At 39.9% G+C, this 8809-nt stretch overlaps 1 pseudogene; it reads right to left on the bottom strand.

Moving 5' to 3' along the window:
- Window positions 1-7207: 7207 nt before the first annotated feature.
- LOC127666701 (60S ribosomal protein L13-like) lies at window positions 7208-8365 on the bottom strand (annotated as a pseudogene).
- Window positions 8366-8809: the final 444 nt, after the last annotated feature.

The following is an 8809-nucleotide window of genomic DNA, read 5'->3' as shown; positions in this document are numbered from 1 at the left end:
ATAATCATTAAGAATTATTTCAAAAGCCTGTACTCCACAAAATTGGAAAATATTAATGAAATGGCTGATCTTCTAGACAGATGCCACTTAACCAAGTTAAATTAAATTCAGATAGACTATTTAAACCCCTCTATAAGCCCTAAAGAACCAGCAACAGTCACTAGTTGTCTCCCGACACACAAACACCCAGGGAAAGATGGTTTTAGTGCAGAATCCTACCAGATATTCAAAGAAGAACTAATATCAGCACTCCTCAAATCATTCCACAATATAGAAACAGAAGAAACTGTGCTAAAATCATTTTATAATGCCTCAGTCACCCTGATACCTAAACCACACAAAGACTCAACAAAGAAAATTTCAGACCAAATTTGCTTGTGAATATTGATGCAAAAAATACTTAATAAAATTCTCACAAACTGAATCCAAGAACACATCAAAACCATCATTCATCACGTTTAAGCACGGTTCATCCCAAGGATGCAGGGATGCAGAGATATTTCAACATATGAAAATCCATCAATATAAACCACTATATAAACAAACTCAAAGAAAAAAAATCACATGAACATCACTTTAGATGCTTAAAGAGCCTTTAACAAAATCTAACACCCCTTCATGTTACAAGTCTGATAGAGATCAGGGACACAAGGCCTATATCTAAACATAGTCAAAGCAATATACAGCAAGTCATAACCAACATTAAACAAAACAGAGAGAAACGGAAAAGCAATTCCACTAAAATCAGGGAGAAGATAGGACTGCCCACTGTCTCCCTACCTATTTAATACTGTACTTGAAGTTCTAGCCAGAGCAATAAGACAAGTATAGGAGATCAAAATGTTTCAAATTGGAAAGGAAAAAGTCAAAGTGTCACTATTTGCAGATAATATGATAATATATGTAAGTGGGCCCCAAAATTCTGTCAGAATATTCTTACAGCTGATAAACACCTCCAGCAAAGTAGCTGGATACAACATTAACTCAAAGAAATCAATAGCCCTCTTTTATAGAAATGGTAAAGGGGCTGAGAAAGAAATTAGGGAAACAGCAGCCTCTATAATAGTCATGAAGGTGAGAGATCTTTATGACAAGAACTTCAAGTTCCTAAAGAAAGAATCTGAACAAGTTATCAGAAGATGGAAAGATCTCCCATGCTCATGGATAGGAAGGATTAACAGTGAAATTAGCCATCTTAACAGAAGCAATCTATAGATTCAATGCAATCCACATCAAAGTTCAAACAGTAGTTTTCATAGACCTTGAAAGAACAATTATCAACTTCATATGGAAAGACAAAAAAATCAGGATAGCCGAAACAATTCTGAATAATAAAAAGAACTGGAGGTATCATCATCCCTGACCTCAAGCAGTACTATAGAACAATAGTGATAAAAACTGTATCATATTTGTACAGAAACAGACAGGTTGATCAAGGGAACTGAATCAAAGACTAGGAAATAAACCCATAAACCCATGGTCACTTGATTTTTGATAAAGAAATCAAAACCATGCAGTAGAAAAAAGAATGCATCTTCAACAAATGGTGCTGATCTAACTGGATGTCTACATGTAGAAGAATGAAAATAGATTCATATTTGTCATCTTTATTTTATTTTATTTTATTTTTATTTTTTACTAAAGTCACAAGATTTGTAGTGGGAGAATGCTACATTGTTTTTTTTTTTATTTTCTATATTCTTTGTTTACATTTCAAATGCTTTCCCCTTTCCCAATTCCCCCTCACCATATGTCCCATAAGCCCTCTTCTTTCCACCCATTCTCCAATCACCCCCTACCTTTCCTCTGTCCTGGTACTCCCCTACAGTGTTGGATCAAGCCTTCCCAGGATCAGGCCCTCTCCTTCCTTCTTCATGGGAATCATTGATATGCTAATTGTGTCTTGAGTATTCAGAGCTTCTGGGCTAATTAATATTTATTTATCAGTGATTGCATTCCATGCATATTCTTTTGTGATTGGGTTACCTCACTTAGGGTGATATCTTCCAGTTCCAACAATTTGCCTAAAATTTTAATGAATTCATTGTTTTTAATTGCTGAGTAGTATTCCATTGTGTAAATATACCACATTTTCTGTATCCATTTTTCCATTGAGGGACATCTGGGTTCTTTCCAGCTTCTGGCTATTATAAATAAGGCTGCTATGAACATAGTGGAGCATGTATCCTTATTGCATGCCCAGGAATCCTCTGGGTATATATATGCTCAGGAGTGGTATACCTGGGTCCTCTGGAAGTGTCATGCCCAGTTTTCTGAGGAACCGCCAGACTGATTTCCAGAGTGGTTGTACCTACCATCTTACAATCCCACCAGCAGTGGAGGAGTGTTCCTCTTTCTCTGCATCCTCTTCAACACCTGCTGTCTCCTGAGTTTTTAACCTTAGTCATTCTGACTGGTGTGAGGTGAAATCTCAGGGTTGTTTTGAATTGCATTTCCCTAATGACTAATGATGTTGAACATTTCTTAAGGTGCTTCTCAGTCATCTGAAGTTCTTCATGTGAAAATTCTCTGTACCCCATTTTTTATTCCCTGGGGTCTAACTTCTTGAGTTCTCTGTATATAATGGATATTAGCACTCTGTCGGATGTAGGATCGATGAAGATCTTTTCCCAGTTTGTTGGTTGCCATTTTGTCCTTTTGATGGTGTCCTTTGCCTTACAGAAACTTTGTAATGTTATGAGATCCCATTTGTCAATTATTGATCTTAGAGTAAAAGCTATTGGTGTTCTGTTCAGAAACTTTCCCCCTGTTCCCATGTCCTCAAGGGACTTCCCCAGTTTCTTTTCTATTAGTTTCAGTGTGACTGGTTTTATGTGGAGGTCCTTGATCCACTTGGAGTTAAGCTTAGTGCAAGGAGATAAGTATGGATCAATTCACATTCTTCAGCATGCTGACCTCTAGTTGAACCAGCATCATTTGTTGAAAAGACTATCTTTTTTCTACTGGATGTTTTCAGCTCCTTTGTCGAAGATCAAGTGACCATAGGTGTGTGGGTTCATTTCTGGGTCTTCAATCCTATTCCATTGGTCCACTTGCCTTTCACTGTACCAATACCATGCAATTTTTAACACAATTGCTTTGTAGTATTGTTTGAGGTCTGGGATACTGAGTCTCCCAGAAGTTTTTTTACTGTTGAGAATAGTTTTAGCTATCTTGGGTGTTTTGTTATTCCAGATAAATTTGAGAATTGCTTTTTCTAACTCTGTGAAGAACTAAGTTGGGGTTTTGATGGGACTATTCAGCTATTAAAAACAAAGAAATCATGGATTTTGCAGACAAATGGATGGAACTTGAGAATATCATTCCGTGTAAGGTAACCCAGTTCCAAAAGGACAGGCCATTTATGCACTCATTTATAAGTGGATATTAACCACAAAAAATACAGAATACCTATGATCATAAGAGGCAGGTATAGGGAGAGAATTTTGTGGAAGAGGTGATGGTGAGGGGAATAGAACAGTTCAAGGTCAAGTGTTGGGGGTGGACAAGAAAGATGGCTAAATGACCATGAGAATGATTGAAAATCTCCAACTGACCAGGACATGGAGGTAGAGCAGGTTATGTCAGGCATCTGAGATATGGGAGGCACCTAAGAATCAATGGGGGTAATCTTACCTGTGACTCCCAATGGGGTTATGGCCCCTTTAGAGGCCACTTCCTATAGCCATTGAGGAACCCCAGTAGAGCAATAGGGACAAGAACCTACACAAAAATCTTTCAACACAACCTTTACCCTGTCTTGGAGAAATGACGGGACAGAGGATGGAGAAGAGACTGAGGGAATGACAAACCAATATTGGCCCCATTTGAGACCCATCCCATGGGCAATCACCAATTCCTGACACTATTAATGATACTATTTACTTGCATACAGTTGTCTAACATGGCTGTCCTTTGAGAGGCTCCACCCAGCAGCTGACTCAGACAGAAGGAGAGACCCACAGCTAAGTAGTGGATGGAGCTTGGGCATTCTTATGGAGGAACAAGGGGAAGCATTGCAGCCCCAAAGGGGATAGAAACTCCACAGGAAGACCAACAGAGTCAACTTAGTCGGCCCTATGGACTCTCAGAGACTGAACCATAAACCAAAAAATATACCAGGCTGGACCCAGGCCCCCAGCACATGCGTAGCAGCAGTGCAGCTTAGTTATCATGTGGGTCCTGGACATCTGGAATGGGGGCTCTCCCTGAGCTGTGGCTTATATATGGGTTGTGTTCTTCTAGCTGGGCTGCCTTGTCTAGCTTCAGTGGGAGAGGATGTGCCAACTTTCACAGAGACTCCATGTGCCAGGGTGGTATCTAGGTGCCCCCCACCTGCTCAGAGGAGAATTAGAGAGAGGCTAGGGGAAGGATATGGGAGGAGGTGACAGAGAGGGGGCAATGATTGGCATGTAAAGTGAATAAAGAAAAACAAAATAAAAAAGTAAAAAAGTAAAATAATAATCTTGAGCTAAATTGTTCTTTCAACCTTTCAGATACTTGGGATTATAGGCACAAACCTAGCCCTATGTTCTTCCTATGTACAGGAAGAACCTGATGTTCTTCCTGTACGTTGAGAAATGTCATCAGAACTATAGAAAATATTCTCTTGTTAATACAACATAGTAAAGACAACAAATAGAAAACCCATCTATTACAAAATTATAGGACTCTAGTCCTCTAGACAAGGCTAAGTTCTGTCTGCCTAGAAGTGTGCACCTGGTACGCAACTACATGATTAAAAATGAAGGAAAGTTCAAAAGGTGGTTATTTGGTTTCTTTGATCTTTTGGTCTATTGTCAAAATGATCATTTTGAACTTTTTTTTTGTCTTCAAGAGGACATTAACTGTATCTCTACATTCTTGCCATGGCATGGTGGTGATCTTCATCTTTGATCACAGGAAACTGAAATATAAGTGACAGCTGTGATTAAACTAATTCCAAGCAAGTATAAAATTTATTCCATAAAAGTAATGCAACCCAGAACACACTTAAATTAGTATGTGAATTCCACTACAGATTTCTTCCTTCTCCTGGTTCTTAATTCATATATCATTGCCTACAGAAATGAAGATGCCAATTATTGCATTCTTGTGTTACATTGTTGTAACCATAAAAAAAGGCCATGCCCATTGAGTTCCCAACTATTGCCCTTCTGCATATAATGTCATTTGACAGACATTTCTTAAAAAAAAAAGCTAGGCATACCCTAATACACCAGAAAATAGACCTCTTGCTTTTCCATTAAAAAAAAAAAAAAAAGCTAGGCATAGCTATTCAGTGGGACAACACATACTACCCATAGATGGTAAGTAAGTCTTAATGTGATGTCAAATATGAGACCAATCAAAAAATGGTAGGTTTCACATTCCCATGGAGTCATGTGCATGCCAAGCAACCGTCCTGTCACCGGAATGCAAGTTGTTATTGCTTGGCACCTTGACTGACATGACATGTGGCATCGAGACTGTCACTAAGTTAGGAGAGATAAGGAGATGCATGCACTTTTACTGTAGCTGACTCAGTGAGTGACATATAGAGACTTTCACTTGTGAGTTTCTCTGTCTTAGGTTTAACCTTTCTCTCTCTCTCTCTCTCTCTCTCTCTCTCTCTCTCTCTCTCTCTCTCTCTCTCTCTCTCTCTCTCTCTCTCTCTCTCTCTCTCTCTCTCTCTCTCTCTCTCTCTGTGTGTGTGTGTGTGTGTGTGTGTGTGTGTGTGTGCGTGTGTGTGTATGTGCTTATTTCAGAATATCAGCCAGGATTAAACCAGAGAATCAGAAAAAGTCACAAGAGATTTAAGAGATTTATTAAAGCGAGCAAAGGTAAACAGCACAGAAGATGTAACAAGAATGCAGAAATTCTGAGCAGCCTGCAACTGCCTATCACAGCCTAATAACTGCTCATAGGAAGACTTTTCTCCACTTATTAAATCTTGCTTACTAAAAAGCAATGAGTTGCATCAGTGACATCTTTAAAGTACATTTTGTTTCATGATACAGTCACTCCCCAGTTTCCTTACACTGTGACATAACGGCCCCTCTTTCTTCTCCCACCCTCGCCTGGGTTGCACATAGGAGAAAATACAAGCGAAGTGAAGCCCGTTTTACTGCCTTCTTCATTTTACTTCATGGGGTGACAGCTAGCTCCATCAGTTTCCCCAGAAAATGAAATCCGTTCCCACTTCCTTACGGTACAGTAAATCCTCGTTGTGAATACGGCCACATCATTGTTTTTTCCCTTGCTGATGAAGACCAAGCTCATTCTGTAGGTTTGGCTGTTTTGAACGGCTGCCTCAGTAAACAAGGAGGAACAGATATCTTTGGTAGTTAACTTGGGTTCCTTTGGGTCTATTCCCAGGAGCAGTGTAGCTGAATAATATGGAGGCTGTCTTCATGTGTGTTCCCTTTCAGCAGGGTATGAGTTCCCCCAGGAGACAACAGCCTCATCTTCATTTGCTGCTGTTTTTATCTAATAATCTCTCCATATATATAAATTAGTTCTCAGTGAATTAAAAACAAGAACATAAGACTTGAAACACTGAGAACAGCCACAAGAAAACAGCGAAAACACTTTACTATACAGGCAAGGGCTTTTTGAAGAGGATTCCAAAAGCTCAGGAAATAGTTTCAATAACTGACAAGTGGGGTTATATGAAGTTAAAAAGTTTCTTCATAGCAAAGTAAAACAGCAGAGTGACAGGAAGGAAGGGGGAAGGGGAGGAAATAACAGATGGTTATACATCAAAAAGAGTAACTTCTAGACTACAGAAAGAACTTAAAATTAAACAGTAGTACACAGCGATCAATAAACAGTAAGTCAAGCAAAGACAGCCAGAAGCTTTGTCGAGGCACTGCTTCCTTCCACGTGGAGGCCCATTCTCGGCTCATGGTTTTTCTTTTATTTCTTTCCTTTCCTTTTTCTATTTTCTCTTCCCTTCCCTTCCCTTCCCCCCTTCCCTTCCCTTCCCTTCCCTTCCTCTCTTCTCTTCTCTTCTCTTCTCTTCTCTTCTCTCCTCTCCTCTCCTCTCCTCTCCTCTCCCCTCCCCTCCCCTCCCCTCCCCTCCCCTCCCCTCCCCTCCCCTCCCCTCCCCTCCCCTCCCCTCCCCTCTCCTCTCCTCTTCTCTTCTCTTCTCTTCGCTGCTCTTTGCTGCTCTTCTCTCTCTCTTTTTTCCTTTATGGAAAATGTATTGCAGCTCTCCAACAGCTCATTACTTTTTCTTTTCAATGTCATGCTCCGCAGTTTCCTTTGCCCTTTTTGCTCAGATGCCAAAGAACCAGGCATTGGCACGGGCCGTGCAGAGACTGGCAAAAGCCTTGAAGTTCTTCTCTTCCTCTGTGATGTTGACTCTGGCCTTTTCCCTTTGTACACATTCCGGACAGGCATCACGGGTCCTGTTAGCAGGGTGGCCAATTTAAGTTCTTCAGCAGAACTGTTTCCCTTCTTTGGAGCAGAAGGCTTCCTGGGCAAATGTATGAACTTGGAGCGGTACTCCTTCAGACGCTGCACGTTAGCCTGCGGTGATGCAGTGAGTTTGTTTCTCCTCCTTGGGTCCACAGAGATGCCGATGGTGCGAGCCTTTTTCTTGTGGATACCAGCCACCCCAAGTTCCTCCAGGCCAAAACCCCTGCAAGCCTGGACCTTGGTATGATATCTGACTGTAGGGCACCTCACGATGGACCTGATGGGTCCAGACGCAAGACGAGAAGCAATGTGCGCGCTTTCGCTTGCCGGGCCTTGGGTCTCTTGATGGTTTTCTAATGACTGATTAAAACTTGTTCAGGATGATCTTTACCTGTCAGCTGCTTATTGATTTATTATTATATCTGTAAATTCCTTTCATCTGACACCTTAATATATTTGTTTGAATACTAACTGATAATGAAAATTTTAAGGTGGCACATCATAAAAATTCATTGCAAGTGGACATCTGGAGAAAGAGGTGATTGTATAATTTCTTGTATCAATATGAAGTCATTATAGTGGGTCTTGTTGAAGCATTTTTCATTGAAGACTACTACAGTAACAAAAACACAAAGTAGAACACAGCATCACTGATAAACTGAGTCATTGTATAAGAGGAAGACAATGGTACTTTAATAAATAATTACATGGTATATTGTATTGCATTTCATGATATAAAATGAATTAATCTGTAAAGATATTTAATGTAGAGGAAAAAAGGATTCTTAAAAACCTGCCGAGTACTCACAAATGTGTCACACTAACTTATCCTGCAAGTTTTGACAGTTCTTTTAATTGTTATGTTAACTAAGCTTTTACTCACATTGATCTTATTTTCTGTTCCTTTTACTCTACTGTGATACAGTTTTCTCCTAAGCATCTCAGGCACCGTTGTCAAATTCATGTTAATAGTTAATTCAAATTGGCCTGTATCCTTATTCTTACTGCTAAAATTTTTGGAATAAATTTGAAGTTTAAATTCTACCTCTTAATTATCTCTCTTCTTTTATCTTACACCTCTTGGCACTGCCTTTCTCTTTCTCTTTTGCTTCTCATTAGCAACATGCTGAGATACACCACCTCCCCACTTTGGCAACAAGTAAAATAGCTTTAGATTAGCGACTTCACTTTCATCACTATCAGCCAGTTGGTCTCTACCATTGTCCAAGTCACAGCTGCTATCACCGTTGTTGGTGTCACCTGGTGAGGTAGATTGTGTTGCATGTGCCTTTCTGTGTTTGAAATAATAACCGCCAAGACTTGGCAAGACTCAAAATGAACCAAGTAAATCTTGCAGCTACTGCATTGCTTTCTGTATGTAAGTGAGAGGAGAGAGAGAGACAGAGAG

Source organism: Apodemus sylvaticus, chromosome 16 (assembly GCF_947179515.1).
Source record: "Apodemus sylvaticus chromosome 16, mApoSyl1.1, whole genome shotgun sequence".
In the NCBI taxonomy this organism is placed as follows: Eukaryota; Metazoa; Chordata; class Mammalia; order Rodentia; family Muridae; genus Apodemus; species Apodemus sylvaticus.
This window is presented reverse-complemented; position numbering and strand designations above follow the sequence as displayed.